The sequence below is a fragment of the Chinchilla lanigera genome, unplaced genomic scaffold, assembly GCF_000276665.1.
Source record: "Chinchilla lanigera isolate Chin_1 unplaced genomic scaffold, ChiLan1.0 scaffold00016, whole genome shotgun sequence".
In the NCBI taxonomy this organism is placed as follows: domain Eukaryota; kingdom Metazoa; phylum Chordata; class Mammalia; order Rodentia; family Chinchillidae; genus Chinchilla; species Chinchilla lanigera.
The window spans coordinates 9064309-9085229 of NW_004955417.1; the positions used below are offsets into that span (position 1 = coordinate 9064309).

The following is a 20921-nucleotide window of genomic DNA, read 5'->3' on the forward strand; positions in this document are numbered from 1 at the left end:
CCAGCCCCTTATTTGGTTTCTTATATGATTGTTTTCTTTTTAAACCATGAATACATATATTATCTACCTTTAGGTTTGTTCTATTTCCTATGCAATTTGAATCTTATGTCATAGAACTTATTGTAATCATTCTGATGGCCTAACCTGAAATGATTGTAAGTGGATAGGATTTGTGCTTCCTTCAGTGGTGATGAAGGGTTACTTGCAGGCTATGACCATCTATCTCCTTCCACACTTCAGTTATTTCCCTTCCGTGTGGGGTCCAAATCTAATTCATGATTCCAGTGAGCACCTGAATTGTTTTTTAGAAGTCCATTGTTTTATATTAACAACGATTAGTTCCTCCAACCCGTGTTTTCAATTCATTGTTTTCTTTAAAATGCATGTGAAACATTATTGTGAGAAGTGTTGAGAAGTCTGGTCTTCCACACAAGCGAAATAAAAGTTTGAATTGTCTGTCATTTCACCATTGATATCTTTCTTCCTGGTACATTTAAGATATGCAGAAATATGGAGCATATTTCTCTTCACCTTCCATTTTCACCACACTGCCATCATTCAGAGTTGAGTCTTCTTATTTATTTCACTAACCATCAGTTGACAAAGCTGTTACAAGTCATTAAAAATGTGGGTCTCAGATTCTGATTTGTACACTGAATTTATAGAGCCATTCTGTTTATTCCTTATTAATTATAACTCCCTTTTTAAAAGTAGCAATATAGATTCTTAGGACAGCTCTAACTTCTTCTTGGAAATCATATTATTCTTGGAACAGGTTTGCCAAGCTAAGTTTAAGTGAATCAGAACATACAGATTATACATTCATCAAGACATACACATGGGTTGAGGTATTACAGAAAATGTGTTTGGTAAAACCCATTTGGCAGATGTCTAAAACCAAACAATCAAAAAATAGCATTTAATTATTTTCTAAACGTAACCATGAACAGATTTTTCAATACCAATAATTATATTCTTTGATGCATTTATTTATGGCAGAGTAATTGTTAATTATAGATATTCATTTTATGAATAGTAAGAATAAAATCCTATATTTTAGATCTTCTTGCATTGATTCTATCAATATACTTAAACACTCAGAATTAGCAGAATCAAAAAGGGTATACAAGCAAATATAACCCTTTATTTTGTACACAGAAGAATTCCTGTGTACAAAGGCAAGCCACCACCTGTGCAAACAGCTCAGCATTGATCAAATTCCAAATTTAATTGGTATTTTTTATTCTACAATTAATTGACCCAAAAGACCAGGGAGCATTTTGAAAGAGACCTTTGATTATCACTTTAACTTTAGTAAAGTAATCATTGTCTTCTTGGTTCTTGGATTCAAGCCATTATTTTCACATTCATGTGAATCAACAGTACCATTTGAAAATGGGGCCATTGGACCATGTGAGATTAGTTTGATTGAGAAAATTAGGTCTACTTACTGAGTGCTTAATGTGGCTGCTCTAAAACTTGTTCAGGTTCCCCAGGGTATTCATTTCACTTTGACTCTAATGCTGCAACCAAGATTATTCCTCTCCGTAATATTGATGGAGAATTACTATTTCCCAACAAGGATACAAGTATTTAGTCTTCCACCCAACCAACCTTTCGTAATGAGCACCCAGTCATCTGCAAATTATCCTTCCATTCCTAAATTAAATAGAACTACTCTTAAATTTTGTGCTCAGAGGGCACCTTCAATAGTTCTATGCTACTTTGTGGTTATAACTACTTTATAAACATTTAAGTGGTATAATCAGAGAACACCTTCTTTAAACAGTATTAGCTGTTGCTGATTGGGCAGCTACTCTGGGCATTATATACACTATCTTTATAACAATGCATAGAAAATATAATCCTCACAACACAGAACAAGTAAACTGAAGCTGGCTCCTAAAGCTTTGTAAGGATGGAAATTGAATCTCCAATTAAAAATGCCAAGTATCACCACTCACTTTTTCTCTTTTATTGGGGGGGCAATGTTACTGTGTCTTCAGTGTGTACATATCTTTTCTATATCATTCTGCTCCAATCTTCTAACTCCAAAGACAAGGTAGACTAGAAGCCTCTCTGAGATCTAGCATACATATGTACATGTAGAAAGTAATTTTCTGGGGACATATCCTCGATTCTGATACTCTTTAGCTCATGCTGATATAAAATTCACAGAGAACAACTTGAATTGTCTGTTTGCACCTCTACTCCTAACTCAAACACTACTCTCTGATCCCATGCATTGCAGTGATGTGTACCTTTGTGGCCACTATGGACTTTTCCTCAAAGGGTTAGACCCAGACTTTCTCACCCCTCACTCCAACTTATTGGCGAATGTTTTTAAACAGACCAGGGTTGGATATTCCAAAGTAACTGAGATCTTCAGCCTTCCAAAGGCAGGAAGTGCTGCAGTTTTCCGTCCCACTTGACTTTTTCCTTCATGCCATTTCAGTTCCACAGAATAAAAAGGGGTAAACCCAGTGGAGAAGCATCCTGCCCTAGTTTTCTCCTGGATCAGGAGAATGATTCTGAAAAATATTTTTTTAAATTTCATTTTAAGATTCTGGTTTTATTACTTAGAGAATAATAAAAATGAAAAATTGTTGTTTCCAAGTACTGGTATTATTCTTCAATTGCATTTCTTCTGTCACTACTGGGTAATAATGATTCATCTATTTGGAGGGGGTTTTGATAGGGTCTTGTTGTGTAATTTAGGGTGACCTTGAACTCACTATGTAGCCTGGGCTGGTCTCAAATTTATGGCAGCCCTCCTGCCTCATCCTCCTCAGTGCTGGGATTACAGGTGTGCACCACCACACCTAGCATGATTGATGTATTTGAATACAAACTATAAAGCTTATTTATAAATTGGGTCCAGGTGGATGTGCTGTAACTGTCCTTGGTCCTTAAATTTTTAACCAAAGAAAGATGTCGTTGTACTCATATAGCATATCAAAAAATGGTAATCTGTTTGCAGGCAATGGCTTCTTAAAACATTAATTTTAGTAGTATCAAATCCCATACATACCTTCTAGATTTTTCCTCAAATTGTTACAATCTTCTTGTGGATATTTGGGCATAAGGGATGGGACATATAGCAGAAAAAAGCTTGAGAAATCTGCAAGAACAACTGTGGGTAAATAGAAAAGAAAGAAGAAGAAATATATATCATAAAAATATTATAAGATATATATATATATACACACACACTCAAAGATAGCTAAAATAATTGTATTACTAATTTCTACTAGTTCATTGAAAGGAACACTTAGTGTTTATACTGTTTGATTAATCTTACCTGCCTATATTTGGTAATCTGAGCAACTACTTTGAAAATAACAATACACAATATAATAACCACTGTTAATGTCCTATCATCTTGTTTAGAATTTCTGTATCATTTTTATTAGCTTTTATATTCTCTTTTAAAAAAAAGATAAAAAAAAATCTTAAAAGGAAATTGAGAACTCTAACTATACAGTAATTGAGTATAGGTATTACAGAGCGAAAGCTGAAACTACTAAATTCAAGGCTAAAATGGAATCACTTCTTCAGAAAATTCTATGGGAAAAATACCACATACCATGAACTAATAAGGAGATTTTATTGTATTTATTAATCCTCACATATCAAGGAGAACATATTAAAATTGTTATGACACATTATGAATAGCTAAGCTTCTCATACTGTACAAAAAGAACAGAACAAGTGCTTTATCTAATTACATTTTTAACATATTTTCTATAAATTATAAAATCATCTTAATGGATCTAAACTGGGTTGACAGTTAATCATTAGTAACACTATTTCACAAATTTAAGTAATAGTACATTTCAAATCAAAATGTTACTTGTATACTAAATTTGAAGTATTTTTATTGAAAATTCTAGTCTTGCTTTCTCAATTATGCTGTTAAGAAAAGCATCACAAACTCTTGAAGTCCTCTCTTCCTCATTCATACCTACTCTTACAGTAATTCTGAATCCTCTAACTGTACATGCTTTCTTCTTTCTGGGATTTTCTGACTCTGCAGAAAAGAGAAATTATTGTTTTGGTTCCATGCACCTTTCTACTTAACATGTACTGACTTAAGTCATAAGAGAGAAAGGTTGTCAGCTCCTTATAGGTTCAGGTAGACAGGAATTATCTTCCTGCTCCAGGAGTATATAAGACTGCACTACGATCTAATAATGATCTCTTTCTAATCAGAGCAGAGCAATTTTATTTCTCTGCACACTTCTTTGCCCTCAGCCCCAATCCTTCAAAACTTAGAGCTAGTAAAAAAGATTAATTTGCATTGAAATGTTTTAAAATCACTTTCAACATACTACCAGAATTTCAGTTATCTTGCAAACTTATTTCTTTCTTAAAAGAACTGTACAACTTTTCCACAAGGTTTAGAAACACAATTCAAGCCAAATACTACTTCATGTTTAAATACAAATGACTGGCTTTTCTTCACAGTCCAATCAAGAAAATAAATACTTTCTCCACTCCAATCTCCAGACTTATACCTAAAAGTGAAAAGAAAATATTAGAGCTACATTAATTTTGGATTATTTTCTGAATCTTTTATCATTCTGATTTTAAAACACATGATGATTCCTGACTGCTAACTAAGAGTGTGAGAGATCTCCATCCTCAGCTTCTGCCCATCCTGTAGGCCTCTGCAGTGCAAGTGGGCATGGCAGGCTTTCTTAGGCAACAGTTCCTCCACTAAAAGTGTCCAGAAGAAAATACAGCTTAACAGAGAAACTTCCACTTCTCACAACAAATCTCAACATCCTCCCTCCTCTCTGGAAACTGTCCTACTTTACTGAGTTGAATACCAATGAGGGAAATCTTTCTACCCTTTCTCAAAGGCCAAACCTTCACTTTGGATTTTGCATTCCACCTACACACACCTTCTCAAACAATGTTTTCATGTTATTATTATCCATGCTCCCTCTAACCATTGGCTCTCCACCTGTACAGTGTACAGTACTACTCCACTAACACTGCCCTTTTCAAGGTCATAAGCAACGTCCACACCAGAAGACTCAACTGCATCAATTCCATTAACTTCCCAGGAACGCCCTCTATGATCACACCACCCCTTGAAGTTTGAACACTCTCTTTGCTTGAGTTCCACGACAGCATACCTTTTATTTCCCAGGTCACTAGTACATTACACCCTATTTATTTCATATGTGCTTCCTTCGAATAAGTCTTTACTGCTGTTCTTTGGGCCCAGTCTATGTCTTTTATGTCCTTATATTTTCTGCTTTATTAGCCTTATTCAGTTATGTAGCTTTAAATGCCATTTCTAGGGTGACAGCTCACTAATCTGTATTTCAAACCTAAAGTACCCCCCATCCAACTGCCTTCTTGATCTCTATATGGAGATGTTTCAGGGATATCTCAGCTGAACTCACACAGCACATTCAGGTTCCCCCCCAAAAAACCCTCTGACTTGCTTTTCTTTATCTTAGCACATACATAGCACCATCATCCACTTACTTTTTAAAGCCAAAAGCCTAAGATATTCTTAATTCCTTCCTCTCTACTCCACCTCACAATCCACTGGAAAGAATATTCATTCTACCTTTACAATACACATTGCAGTTCTCTATTTGATACCTCCCTGTGCTCAGGTTTCAGTTGCTGGCAGCTAGAATTTTCGGTTGCTATTAGCACATACTCTTCTTCACCCTCTATCTTCCTGATGCAGTCAAGTCTTAAAACTAAAATTCATCCCATTTTAGTCAAGACCACCCAAAAACACATTAGCAGGTTATAATCATGTCCAGCCCCTTTATGCAGAGTGATCTCATACGTCACTGTTCTCTGCATGGACTCCAGGCTCATGGGGCATCTTCAGTCACCTGGGACATACTAAGGTGGGAATCCCATTGTAATGGGACTTCCTCAGAGAATACTTTCAACCATCCATGAAGGAGTCTGCTTCTAGACTTTATTTCAGTCAAATGCATACATCTTATAGCACTGACACACTGCTATCTTCTGGCACTAATCACAATTTCCAATGACTAGTTTCTACTTACTTTTAATAATTTGCCTTCTTTGTGGGTCTGTAAGGTTCCTGTGACTAAGTCTACCTCTTTCACTCTGGCATGAGTAGATGCCTAGCAAATAATTACTGAATAATTGAATGGAGTATAGGGTTCGCATGATAACAAGAATTTTCCCATATTGCACATATGATATTGGGCTGCTAATTAGGCTTCTAAATATAGAGCAAATAAAGTGTGTAAAATCAGTCACATGAGAAAAATGAATACTTCTTGTGGAATGTGAACTTTGGATTCATTTAGCTTCTAGGTCCCAATTTATGATCCAAGGGCTGCATTAATGTAGGTTTCTTTGTGATTAATTATTTATAAGGCATTAAAATGTTCTATGCCAAAAAGCATATCCTGCTTCAAATAGCTTTCATCTGTCTGAAGGCTCTACTAGATACAATTCACAAAATCTACACGCAGATTATTACAGGTTTGCGGAAATTACATTAATTATACTAGCTATCACACAACATGGGGAAATGAAACACTATTTGAAGAATTTGTAAATGATTAAAGGGGCAGCTGTTTCAAGATCCAGGTGTTAAAGTGAAAATGGAAATTTGCATCTGATCCTTTTATATGAGGGTTCTGCTAATCATGATATCATGGAGCTGATTTTCCTACAGACTACATGATCTAGATTTTAGTTATATTAAAAGTTAATGATATAAAGTTTGTTCCAACTTCTGTATTATTTTCTTCAACAGTTTTTCAAATCTCATTATGGAAAAGAGGAATGAATAATAATATACAGAAATATTTTATTTTATCTCAGATAATAAAGAGAAATTTATATTTATCTATGTGGATAAGAAAACAATGAACTTCAAAGGCTAAGAGGATAAAGAAATCATTGTCAAAGTTTTTAAAGAATGTACAATGCTTTTTTCAAATGAATTCTTAATTGTGGTATTGTCATGAGCATATACATATACAACATATACCTAGGTAACACACACACACACACACACACACACACACACACACACATACACATTCCCTGGAAAATACTATTTGGTTGACACATAAACAGAAGGGTGGCCTCATGCCATTGTAGGCCTTCCTTATACTTCTGGCAGCCATTGATATAATTATTGGGCCCTCTCAGTTTTTCTTAACATGGGGATTATAAAGCCTTCATATATTGTTATTCATCATATGTAAATCTTAACTTCTCTCTTATGCTTTTTTCTGTGAAAATTGAGAAGTAGCCATTTTTGTGTGTGTTTAGGGGTTCAGATGAGAAAAATCTATATGGCTATAAGAAATTTAAAAACTACCAATACAGGTAGTTGAAAAAGAAGTTTATACCAATATACAGAGTAGGTTTGTCAGGTACACTGCAAAACATTTTGCATTTCTTTTGGAAGTTTGAATACTCTATGTTGTCATTTCCAATCAATCAGGATTAACATATAGGATGAAGCCAATTTAACCCCCTGCCAGATGTGGCAGACATTTAGAGTGATTGAAAAGGTGGATGAAGAACAGAGATATAATCAAATCAATCCTCTGATGAATTTTCCACATTTTCTGCCTTAAAAGTTATAAGAAGGAAGAAAATAATATTTGAAAGTGCAAGGCAAATCATAGTATTGTGGATAACATTATTAACTATCATACACTGTCCATCTTACACATTATATATTGTTCTTTGGGCTATTCAAAATATTTCTTCAAAATAATGAGAATGTGTCAGGGTATAGGAGAAAAACAAAAGAAAACAAAGCTGTAGATCCACTTCTGTTAAAGAAAATAACATCACTGTTAAAGAAAATAACATCACTGTTAAAGGAAAAGAAGAAAATTAAACATATATGTAGTACTAAAAAGAGTCATCTGTAAGCAGCTGATAGGTGAAACCCAGGAATAGCTGAAATTGTTGAAAGAGAGGATGGTTGAAAAAAAAAGAATGAGTCCAAAAGTTAACCTAAGCATTGAAGTCATATTTAAAGAGCAAGGGAGAGTGGTGGAATTTGCAAATGAGATTGTAGTGTTATTAAAAATGTCCACAATCCTTTGTCTATTTCTCCCTATTACTAAGCCCCAGATGTTGTGATTTTTAAACCTCTGCCCCAGGAAAGATAGGGTCTACTTCCCCTCTTCTTGAATCTTTGTTGCCTCTGGTCTTGCTTTGGTCAACAACAGGCAACAGAAGTGATAGCTTGTCACCAAGAGGCCTTGAATGATTTCACTTTCTTACACAGATTTTGAGAAGCTGCAAAGGTGCAAGCCCAGACTGTAGGGTGAGAGAGGACTCTTGAGCCAATGGAGGCCAATTCAGTTAAGGCCACCTTAGACCAACCACTCACTGCCAAGAGAACCACTAACCACAGATCTTTGAGCAAGGTCAGCTAAGATACAGAGAACTGCTGAGTTAAGCACAGCCTAAATTGCTGATCTGTAGAACTGTGACCTAAATGGGTGATTTTTGTTTTAAGCCACTAACTTTAGGAAAAACTACCACGTGATAAGACATGGTTGATCCAGAGATGAAGAGAACGGCCAGCACAAACTAGGACCAACAGGTAAAAAGGGTAAGAAGTACAGAAATAAGAGGGTGATCAACAAGGTGAAGCATTCCAAATATGTCAAGAAGTAAACTGATAAATGTGTATTGCTTTGGTAATGAGGATCTCACTGATCTCAGAGAAAGGTATTTCAAATAATGGGCTGGGAGAGGAAGATTAATAGCAGAAGGATGAAAATGGATGGGGAAAGAAAGCTTTATACTCCAAGTAATTAAGAAAATGCACCCTACTCTAGGAGAGGAGATTGAATGTTAGAAAGTAACACTGTTTAACGCTTATGATCTGCCATGTCTTCAACTACAGAATAAAGAGGTTGGTCTTGATGACTGTGGAAAATGAATCTTTTTTTATTCTGTTGTCTTTGAGGGGCAAAAGATCTTACCAGTTACTGACCCACGTATTGAAATGAAACAGGCATGACTATGATTCTGAATTCCATCCTCTAATAGCTGTATATTTTTCCTAAAGTTATATTTAAAAGATTTACTTTTCTGATGTGGCATAATAATAATATTGTTGATACTAACAATTATAGCTATGCACTGGCATAACAGATATCACTAAATGAAACGCTGTATAAAAGGTACTAGCACCTCTTAGTAAGTGGTAAACACGTTTTAAAAACCCACTACATTATTCTCATGGCTACCGCTAAAGCATGAGTAAATTCCTTACTTGTACTTTAAGTCTATATCATTATATACCCTACCTGCTGGTCTAGTTCCATTTAACAGCAATGCTTTGTGGTTTTGGAGTACTTGATGATATCATAATGTGCTTTCATGTTATCACATTAGGACTTTCTGGGCTTTGTCATGTGGTTTCATTGGGCTGTATTCAGGTATTTCTTGGCTTTATAATAGGTGGGACTCAGAGAAAGGGATGGCTCAAAGCAGTGGCAATAGGAAGATTTCCATTGTCAATAAAGGGGAAAAACAAAAAATATCGAGCCAAAAGAGCACAAATATCTGAAGACATTCAATGTAGGTGAAAGGTGTTAGCAGCTTTAAAATATTTCCTTTTGTCTACGAACTCAAAACAAAATCTAATATATATTAATTCTCAAACAAGAACAAAGAATCAAGTAGAGAACTAAAAGTTACAAATTAAAATTGAAGATGATACTAGTGTACTCAAAAAGAAAAGGAAGAAATTAGTTGATAACTGCATAATCCCTGAGCTTCCAAAGAACTCCTGTCAGTCAGCATGACACACACGTAAGTTTTACAACATAATTTCTTTTTTTATTACTTAGGAATATTAGGAACATTGGATATACTTTCTTGACTGTAATAATTGCTTGCAGTTAATTACAAATGAAACCAAAATGCTGGTAATATTAGAGACTTGTACTCTGCATAAAACTGGAAATTACTGTTATTACTCCTGTTTGCTAGAGAATATTAGGTCATAGATGCTAATTAGCAGTTCATAGCCCTCCTATGGGGGGCGAATCTCATTACCATATGAAACTGTCTCGGTAGAAATTCCCAACATTCATGGCACTGGCCATTTCTGTTTGAGCAATTATAAGGCACAACAAAACAAAAAAATGACTTTTTTGTGAGAAGGACCGTAAGAGGCCAACCTATACTGACTCGTATTGCTTGCCGCTTCAAAACAAAATCCCCCTATGGTGCTTTGAGCTATATTATGCACAGTCGATGTGCAGGAACTGATTAAAAACAGACAGACAAAGTTTTTGCAAATCAGAGCAGAAATAACAGGCTCTTCCACTAACTACCTGTTCAAACAAAACCCCAAAACAAAAACAAAACAAAAAACTGAGGAAGGAAAAGTACATGTGGGATGAGAGAAAAATGAAATGAGAATAGTTCTAGATTTCCTATGTGTTATTTATTATAAAGTTTGATATACATGTATACACACAGTCAAACTCATAAGTAGCCCTGTATGTACTACATCTGCTTCAATATGAATGCAGTTAGGAAAGTGGGAGATACATAAATAGATAGATAGATAGATAGACAGATAGATAGATATAGATACATGATCTTTTTAATACAATTAGATCCTTTGTTAAAAAATATTTATTGAACTTAATTTGACATTTTGTTCTTAAGGAAAGAACTTCAGAGCTGTAATTTGTTAACATTATTCCACCTGTTCTAATACACATATATTTTTGCTGCATTGAAAGAAAGAAGAACATGTTAGCACTGCAACTTGAATTTAATGAGTCCATTAAAGCAAAAGAAATTTGATAATGCATAAATCCTGGCTGCTTGGTCAAACTACACTTCATACTGTAATCTAAACTCTGTTTGTTTTGAAAAAACATCAAGTTCCTTACATCTGTATTCTAGGACACATATGCACACACACACATGCACACACACATGTACACACATACAAGAGGCCAGGAAAAGCGAGAACAAAGAATTGGGCTGGGGATCCAGCTCAGCGGTACAAGTGCCTGCCTGACAAGTACAAGGTCTTAAGTTTGATTCCTGGTACAAAAAAAATAAGAAACTGAGGAATCAATCAGAACAACTGAAATATATGGCTTGTTTAAAGCAGGCATATTCATTTCTTCTCAATGTAATGACATGTCTTACTTTTAATTGGGTTCTTTTCCTTTCCCACAAAATGGTACATCTATTTTCACCTGTGGAAGTAAAATTGATGAAAGGAGCAATAATCTGTAAAAATGCAAGGGTAAATCTTCCTTCTCTTCATAGTATCAGGGTTCCATGTGATACAAATGCCTTTGCCCTTGCCTTAAGCTCCCCTCATGCTTTAAACAGGATAGAATCAAATATAAATGAACCCTGAGTTCATTAATCAAAGGAGAAAGAAATCAGAGTTTGAATCAGAAAGAGTGATGCTAATTCCATTCTGGCTCAGCAGAAGACATGCGTTAGGAAGTAGAGGAGAGCACCTCGTTTTAGTCAACACACTTAAGATTTCAGTCTTAAGAAGAGGATCACACCCTCTGCCATCTTGAACTGAATCAGATCTGTCATGGGCAGCCGCAATTTCAAATATTCCAGCCCTTTGTTGGACCATTTGTTATAATTTTTGTGTGAAAGCACGTACCATGATTTGTGCAGATAGGCTGTGGGTACCTGCTGAAGAAAAATGGAACACTGGCATTTTATTTGGTTTCATTTCATTCTGTTAGTTGAATCCCTAGAAAATTTAGTATGATTGCCTTCATCTCTATAAATAGAGAAATAATAAATGATATTTTGATAACACTCCCATGTCTTTCTGCCCATTTCTATCTATGCATCCATAAACAACTATTGCCAACAGCTTATATTTGTGGGGTAACTTATAGTTCATAAGTATTTTGAAATTCATATATTCACAAAAACTCAGGGAAAAAGAACCTCATAAGATTGTGCACCTCTGTGTGTATCTTATTTATCATCTCAGTCTACCAGTTGTCCCACCTGTTCCATCAAAAGCAAAGGTTAATTACATTTCTGTGGCGCTATCCAGTGGAAGGCTACTTTTCTCCCATGAAATTACAAGAGTAAATTAGAGGTTTTCAGAACTTCAGGGTTTTGATTGATGAATTCATTAATTCACCTTTTCAAAATGAGGACTCGTGTTTTAAATATTTTATGTACAATTTGCATGTTGGCATTTTTAAGGGCTTTTTAAAAAAATTAGTGCTTTACAGAAAGGTCAAACTGATCACCTTGGAGCCTGAATGCACAGAACAAGAGGCGGAGCCTTCTGAGTCTTTTTTTTTTTTTTTTTTTTTTGTCTTGTCAGTCTTTTTCCTGCCCTAAATAATAGTTTGTCTTCGATGGCTTCATGAGCTTCTTGCACTGTTCCTTTAGAACAAAAGCAAATGTTTTTAATGAGGTACAAGTATTCCATTTCCTAAAATGAGCTTCTTTTGTTATAAGGGTAGATATGGACATTATGTACTGACTCTTTTTCCACGCTGAACATCAACATAGTGAATACGTGGTAACAGCATTACCGTTCTCAGATGAAATCTTTCCATCCAAGTATTAGGCACTTTAACATGTACTATATCCAATCATCCATGTATAGCGTCTCTCTACCCTCTCAACACTATAGCACATATGCCTCTACTCTTTGCTTAGGGCTGATAGAGTCTTCCAGTCATTGAACAAATTATTTCTGATTCAAGGAAACATGAATTATCTGCATTCACATAATGTGACATCAAACAAATAGGAAAAGCAAGAAACTGGATGTCATAAGTAGTGTTGTTTTTCTTCCTGGCTCAACTAAACTTTGTGTAAATATGTATCTACCCCACCCATCAGACTTTACCTTCTTTTGGCTGCTTTGAGAATTCATAAAGAAACAAAGTAATTGCAAAAGATTTGTCTGGTTTTTCTCTTTGCAGTTGTCTAGAATTAAACATGATTTAAAAAACAGAATAAATGGATGAGTAATCTATATGATTAATTTAATACGATCGCATGGGGTAGATATAAGTGGGTTGGCAGATATATATCCTGGCACAAATTACAGTATAAATCATATGGTGGGCTTTCTTTAAAAACATCTTAACAATATAAAAGGAGTCTTATTTTTAATGTCCAAACCCTTACTGCAACCTCAGCCCAAATTGGTTCCTGCATGCAGAATATTAAGCAGGGATCGAGTGTAATGACTGAGAGTTTTCAAGACATGCAAGGAAGAACTGTTAATGATGTATGGAGTTTCATCCTTATTAAAATTGGAGGCAATATTTATTCCTTTCCCTGTTGGTGAACCCACCCTCTTGCTACACACAACACTGCTTCCCTGGCCTCATTCTCAGTCCTTAATTTGTACTTGAAAAATATGTACGTGTTGAGCCAGATGCTTCCAGTGCCTAAGGTAACCCTGTGATAAATTGGACACTTGAGAAAACAGGATTAACTCTTTCACTGAGTTGTGCAAAGCGCCCACTCCACTTTCCATAAATGCAGTATCTGAAAATCAAACTCCACCAAGAGGCAATCCACATAGTTTTCTTTAATGCTTGCCAAAGTACTTCCATTTATAAACACTTTTTTCCTAATTCTTTAGGAACTTATCTACTAGATAAAGTACTTCTAAAATAAAGACTGTATTCTGGTGCCTTGGGTTGTAGGGGGAATAAGCTATGTATACCAAATATCCCTGGTACTGTTTGCAATCCCTGATGTTAATATACACTCATAGGTGAAGCATTAGGAAGCTGATCGTTAATGTTCCATGGAATATTTGGAGCAAAGTTTGACTTGCCTTAGCGATAGGGATATTTCATTTTCATTCAGAAAAACTATATTATTGGCCTATTGAAAATGGTGCATTTCTACCTCGTTAAAAGTTGAAGATTATCCTTCCCTTCTTTAATCTCTGTAGTTCAAATGACTGAATATTCCTTGAAAGTATTGGTTTAACTTATGGAAGCTGTTTAGCACCTTCAAGTGTCTCAGCCACACTTTTTGGTACTCAAACTTTTGACAAGACACTTCAAAGGGTAAAAGGACTCAAAGCAACACAACCAATCAGCAATAATTACAAAATAATTACTGTAACAGTAGAGCAATGTGGCAGAATGTCACTAAAAGTACCTTCAGTGCACACTACCCTTGGTTACTCTTGTGCAGTGTGCCTATTCTTTGAATAGGGTTATCTCCAGCCCTGACCTGCTCGACTTAAAATACTCCTGAAGCAAACTTCTGTCATGTCCAGCAGACTTGCATCAAGTTATAAATACCTCTACCTCCTCAATCTTCTGGTAGAAAATTCTGTTACAATCATCACAGCACAGATATAAAAAAGCAAGCTTTATCCATTGAGCTCTACTTGGTGTTTACCTTGAAAATGTTTTGGGAATAAGTATTGCATTTGCTCTCTCTCTCTCTCTCTCTGATCGTGGTAACCTGTTGAGGAAACTTGAAATTCTGTCTGGAGGAACAGTGAACTTTTACTTCACAGAGTTCCAAGCTGCCTCTCCTGCTGGGTTGGCTGAGCATGGTGGGCAAGAATGGAAACCTGTACAATATTAGGTTGAAACTTCGATAAATGTATTTTTCCTTGCAAAATCTTGCCACTTGTTTTTTCTTCTCAATTTTTCTAATATACGGCATCACCCTGCTTTCTCATTCATGTCATTTTTATTTCTTATAGCACTTCTGTAGGCTAATAATCATGTGTTGTGTTTATTCCCGTATGCTCTCTTTTTAAACAGAGTCTAATTTGTCCTCCTTTTGCTGTCATGAACATCTGCCCCCTCACAGACTGTTGAATCCATTTCAAATAAGATAATCTGCCAGGTGCAAGTAAATATGGGCCACCGCACCATCGCCTGAAAAAAGAAATGTTCTTCTCCAAGTTTTTCTCCAAACAAATAATAGCCACATATTTTTTGTTTGAGTTCAAGAGTGAAAGATAGCAGATTTTAAAGTCTATTTCTTATATTATGGTACTCATGTTTTTCTTATATTGAAGTCACCTCAATTCTAACTAAAACTAATTATTCTTTGGTATGAGATATCAAGCAGACTTCATATTTCCAAAAAATTAAACATTCATTGGTCAATTCTAGATTTGTTATGTAACTAAGGAATGAAACCTTAGCAGAAAGTAATAATACAGGTTATAAACTCAAAGTTGTATCTCTTTGACTACTTCTCAAATCATAGACCTGAAGTATTGCATTTCTAAGTAGAAGTAAATGTAAACTAAAATATATTATTTAAAAAGCAGTGTTTCAAATTTAAATTGTGTGGTATTAAAATAGAAAACACTTAACAACCATCCATAAGGGTAGTTTCAAATGGTTTTTAGATATGTGTTTGTCAATAGATAGATAAGATGTGGTAAAAATTTCTCAAGACTAAAAGTAGCCTTAATACAGCAACGTGGAGCAAAATATAACATGTTCTGAATTTTAATCCCAACAATGATATGTAGGTAATTGGTTACTATAGGCAGTTAACTTAACTAATCAGGATACAATGTTCCTATCAGCTAAATTGTGGGGGTAATGCCTAAATTTCTGTCCATCTTGCAGAAGATTAGAGTGATGTAGTGTCTGGAGTTATCTAAGGCTTTAAAACTACAATGAACTATAAAAGTATCATTCTTCTTATTGTTCAACAATAAAATTAATATTCATCAAAAATATTTAGGTGGGGTTTATATTTCAATAACACAACAGATTCCTTTTACAGTCATAACTTGGACATGTTTATTGAAGCCTCAACTTATTTGAAAGTATTACCCTTTCACAACACTGTGAAATGTTTTATTCACTTGAATTACTTTCCAGGATGTTATTTTCAAGAAAATAAGTTTATAACCTGTATTGAGTTTATAACTTGTATTATTACTTTCTGTTCTTTTTAAAAAGAACAAGATATGCTGAAAATATATATGCATGTATGTGCATATATTTAGCCAGGGTTACAAACATTTAAAATATGCTTTTTTCAACACCTACAACTACATTCAGAAGTTTGGGTTTGTAGCTACAACTTCTGTTGTTCTAGACAGTAACATGAGTTAAATTTTTAGATTTTATCTTAATTGTTAAGTCTAGTTAGAAGAAACAAACAGTACCATTGAACCTTATATTTTGCCATCATTATATATCAAATAAAGTTATAGGGAGTATTGAACTAGCAAATCCTGAATTATTGCTCTTGAGGGAAATGCATGGTCAGAGTTCAAAAAACCTACACCTCACAACCTTGTTTTTGGTATCTTTTTATTTAAAGATTCTTATTTGATATAATTGTTGATTCATTAACTCCTGCCTAAACAAAGCACATCTAATATGTACTTTCTCCGTAGGGTGCATCAAAACCTCCTGTTTAGGAGTAAAGGGCAATACTTTAGTACTATGACTGAGGGGGCATTTTAAAGAGCAAAGTCTCCACCTAAACTTTAACAATGAAAAAAAATGAAAACCAGTGAAAGAGACACTTGTATACATCAGCAGCGCTGAAACAAGAGAGAGAGTTGTCTTGTGTCTTCGTCTCATTCCCATTGCTGGCGCAGCACCACCACCCGCAACTTGAAGGAGGAGACGCTTAATTTGGTTCAGCGTTTCAGTCCATTGTGCACTGGCTCCGAGGCAGAAATGGGACAGCAGAGAGACATGGCAGAGGAAAAGACACTCAGCCCTTGGCAGCCAGGAAGCAGTGAGTAAAAGAAGGAGCCAGATACCAGGGACAGGCTTCCAGGTCATATTCCCTAACAACCCACCACTAACCAGGCCCCACGTCCTGCCAGCAAGCTGGGCAGAGCACGTCCATGAATGACGCTTTCGCCTCCAAAACAGATGAAGTGTGGGAGCCATTCTAGATCTAAACCACAACACCTGGTTTGATCTCAGCTAGAAAGTGTACAATGGATGATCCCAATTTTTCACCACTCTGGACAAATCTATGAAAGCAGCACTGATTTGGGTCTACAAAACATTTTAACAAGTGTGATAATTCAATTATATGAAATTGGCTAATAATGAAGATTGACTATATCTTCTAAGATACCTAGAAATGTGAGATGGTCAGAATTAGTGAATTCATGATTCATTCTTGTATGAGGCTTCTCTTTGGTATGCAGCATCCAACACCTTTAAAGCAGAACCCGGTATGACAAAGAAAAAATAAAAATAAAAATAAAAATAAAGCAGAACTGTAAAGCCACTATTCACTGCTTATAATTTAAAGTCTTTTTCTCCTTTAACTGTCCCATTTAAAGAGCTACACTGTAAATGAGGTTTTTTTTTCTTTTATAAATTCTTTGTGTGGAACAGCTTAAATGATCATTTTTGAGGCATAATTCAGGACATCTTGGAGTAAATTTGTGTAAATAAATTCCTTTTGCTCCCTTTCCCTCCACCCCCAATTCTTCACAGCCATAGTACTTTATCATTTACTGCTCAAAAAGCAGAAGTATTGCAACTGAAATGTACTGACCTACAAAAGCTTCACACTACTAGCTAAACCGTTGCTGTGCCCATTTAGAATAAAGAGGAATCTGACCTATCTTGGCTTTCATCCTGACAACCTATTGTCATTATGATGATAAAATTCATTCTTCACCCACAGGTTCTATTTCTTTTAATTTTCTATCACTGAGTAGAACTCTGGGCCCCATACTTAAACATGATGGCAAGTCTCAGTCATCCATGCTATTCTCTAGCCTCTTTACCCAATTCGTTTCTAAACCACATCAGTGAAGGGAAAGAAGTAATTGAACTCCAAAATGGAACCAAATCTTTCTGAATCCCATGACAGGTTCTATTCATTAAAATGCCTGTGCGAGCCCTCACTGTTTACACCTGTTTCCAAGATTGCTGCTTTTGCATTTTGTGAATTGATCCCTGACGTTCCAAAAATACTCCACAGCATGATTATTCACTGGATTCTAGATATTCTAATGTGATTTTTAAAAAATGCTAAGATTTAGAAACCTGGGATTTAATCCTGTTGTTGCAAGCTGTATGAGGTTGGACGGGTCACTTAATCTCCAGAGCTTCATTTCTCTCATCTGTTAAATACAGACAGTAATCGTTATCTCAAAGAGTAAATATGAAAATCTAATGAGATAATAAATATAAAAGAGTTTTGTAAACAGTCAAGGGCTTTAGGCATAGAATCTTGTGTATAGTATAAGCAAATGTAAATGTAGCAACTGTACAGTAATATCATAATTTCTAAAATAGTCCTTTAAATTATAGTTACCAGCACGTTCTTCCAAGTCATAACTCTTATTTTTGCTATCATTGTTCTGCTTAAGGGAAGAAAGGTTTGAAGAAAATCATGTATAGATAAGTGCCAGGAAACAACAATCAACCCTGGAATTTGAGATTTGTAGAGTTAGTTCCATATTTATCCTCAGAAGTGAGTCACACCCACAGAATAATTCTGCCTTGGTTACTTTTCTTTCATTGCTGGAACAAAATTCCTGACACCCAAAGTTAAGGAAAGGAAAAGCTTGTTTAGCTCACCGTTTGTAAAGGTTTTAGTCTGTAATCAGCTGGCTCGAAGGCTGGGCAGCATGGCAGAAGGACAACCATGCATGGTGGCAGAAGACAGCAAAAGCAGCAACAGTGGAAAAAAAGGGGGATCATGCCTCTTTTCTTCCCCTATATTGTAAGCAGACTACCTGCCATGGGGCAGGTGTAGCACTTTAGCTCATCTCCCTGCTCTCCTCTTGCACAAGCTCCGGATGTTTACAGAGTGAAGACCCTAGACCCCTGCTGAGTCACTTAAACTGATAAACTTCTCAAGTTGACACAATGACTCAACCAGTACAATCACAAAGTACTATCACAAATAGCTGCTCTAGGGCATGTCCTCTACACCCCAGGATGTAGAGTTGCTGAGTTACTTAGTTAAGCTTCTAAACATCTCAAATTGACACAATGGATCAGCCATTACACCCTCTATTTCCAGGGCAACTAATCCTTACAATCCTTTATAAACCCCAAGTCCTGAAAGCATAAAGATCTGGGTATCATGAATTGTAAGTTTCAGAGATCACCACTTAGTTCAACTCATGGCCACATTCTCGTAAGTGCGAGAGCAAACTTATGCTTAATTTAATCACTCAACATGGAAACCATCAAGTCTAGGAAAAATTTACCTTGGCTCAATTCCAAATTTATTCACAAGTAATTACTATTGACCAAAGTGACCAGATAATTGTCAGTTGTCTCAGGTGTTTAAGGTTATTATCAATTTTAATTGAGAAATCTGTTTTTGATTTAGATTTGAGAGAATCCATTTTGGACTTTTCCCCTTAATGGTTTACCTCTTATCTGTAGAACCTACCAATATCCACTTTTAGACTGTTAGACATTTTGTCAAACCACGCCTTGCATGTGACCTATCAGAGAAGCTGAGAGTCCAATGAATTATTCTTACAGTTCCTGTTCTCATAACTTTGACCCCACAGTACTCACATCATTTATCACTCACAAATAATTTTAAAATTTGATCAGTATAAACTTGTTTATGACCTTTTGTGAGAAATATTTAAGTCAATTCAGCTTGTAACTTTAGCGTGGACTTTGTCTATATTGTGTTTGACACATTGTGGCTTATTCAATAAACACTTAACAACAACCAAAGAGTTGGACCAATTGACACATCAGCTTTATGGATTTAATGGATAATAGGCACTTAAAGATCTTTTAAAGGTAGAAGAAATGAAGCATGAAGCATTTGAGTCTACAGTTCTTGAATATCCTAGGGCTTTAAATATTAGTCTAGTACAAATAACAAAAGGATGGAGTCATTGTTCCACATAATAAGACTTCTGAAGCTTGGTGGTCTGCAGTCTTTTCTGTACTAACCCTTATTTTAGTTATTGTTGAGAGAGGTCCGTATATGAGAAAGTGTTTTAATACTTAGAATGAAAGTATTTTTGTGTTATTTTACCCAGACAGAGCAACCTTTAAATCCTCTCATTCTACCTACTCTCTTCAAGCTTCATGTCCAATCAGTAGGCTCATCCTAGCCCCATAAATATCTCAGTGTAATGCACTATTATTGTTTGGTGAGTAACTCTCCATGGTCCATTGATCATCTACAAAGGGATTAATCCCTTTCAGGCTGAATATCATGTCTCCTCTATAGAAGTAAGGTTTTTATATGAGCAATAGATTTCACAAGGGTCCTTAACTATCAGGGAGCTGAGTTGGGTGATACTCAAAATTACACCTAAAATTTGGTGACAAGCTTCAATTAGAATTTAAAAAGTAGAAAGACCATGGGATGCCTTGGACAGTAACAATGTACAGGAGCATTTCTGTTCCTGAAGTTCACTAACGTAGACTTGCCTGTTTCCAACTCATTCAAAAGATTCTGAGTGCTCTATAAATATTCTGCCTGTCCACCTGATGAATATGACAAGCAGTTGGTTAAGAGGAAACTACTCAGGTCACTGTGGGATTTGTGGTCTTAATTCTTTTCTCTGGCAAATCACAAGGTTCAGTAGTGAAGGGTGGCCATGGTATTGGGGAGTAACAGCAGTACTATTATTTCTAGTATCAAACTCCCAGAGTTACTCCCCTTTCCTCTTTTGTGAATCAAACTCATTTTACTTTACTAATTCAGGAATGCATCAGAAAGCAATCAGGAGAGCTGATCTTGTGAGGGGTATGATAAGTATTTTTTAACAAAGCATCATTTTGAAAACCCAAACTTTTGATCAACTCCAAGATTTAAGATCTGTAGCATAAAACTAATTTTTGTATGGTTAAAAATCATTAATAATTGTTAAAATGCTGACTTTTACATAAAATATCTCAATCATCCTTGAATAAAGACTACATATACTATTGTGGGCAGGCCTTCTAAGATCTAAAGTCGCTTTAGAT

General features: G+C 35.5%; 1 long non-coding RNA gene across 2 annotated transcripts in view; it reads right to left on the reverse strand.

Moving 5' to 3' along the window:
• The window catches only part of LOC102016807, a 76984-nt gene that overhangs the window by 34410 nt on the left and 21653 nt on the right, over positions 1–20921 (reverse strand). Inside the window, exons 3-4 of one of the 2 annotated variants that reach the window (XR_001233382.1) lie at positions 3032–3133; positions 27–606 (exon numbers count right to left, since the gene is read on the reverse strand). This is a non-coding gene — a long non-coding RNA (uncharacterized LOC102016807). Of the gene's footprint in view, positions 1–26; positions 607–3031; positions 3134–20921 lie in introns of those variants that run through there. The other variant, XR_001233383.1, reaches the window with a different exon arrangement.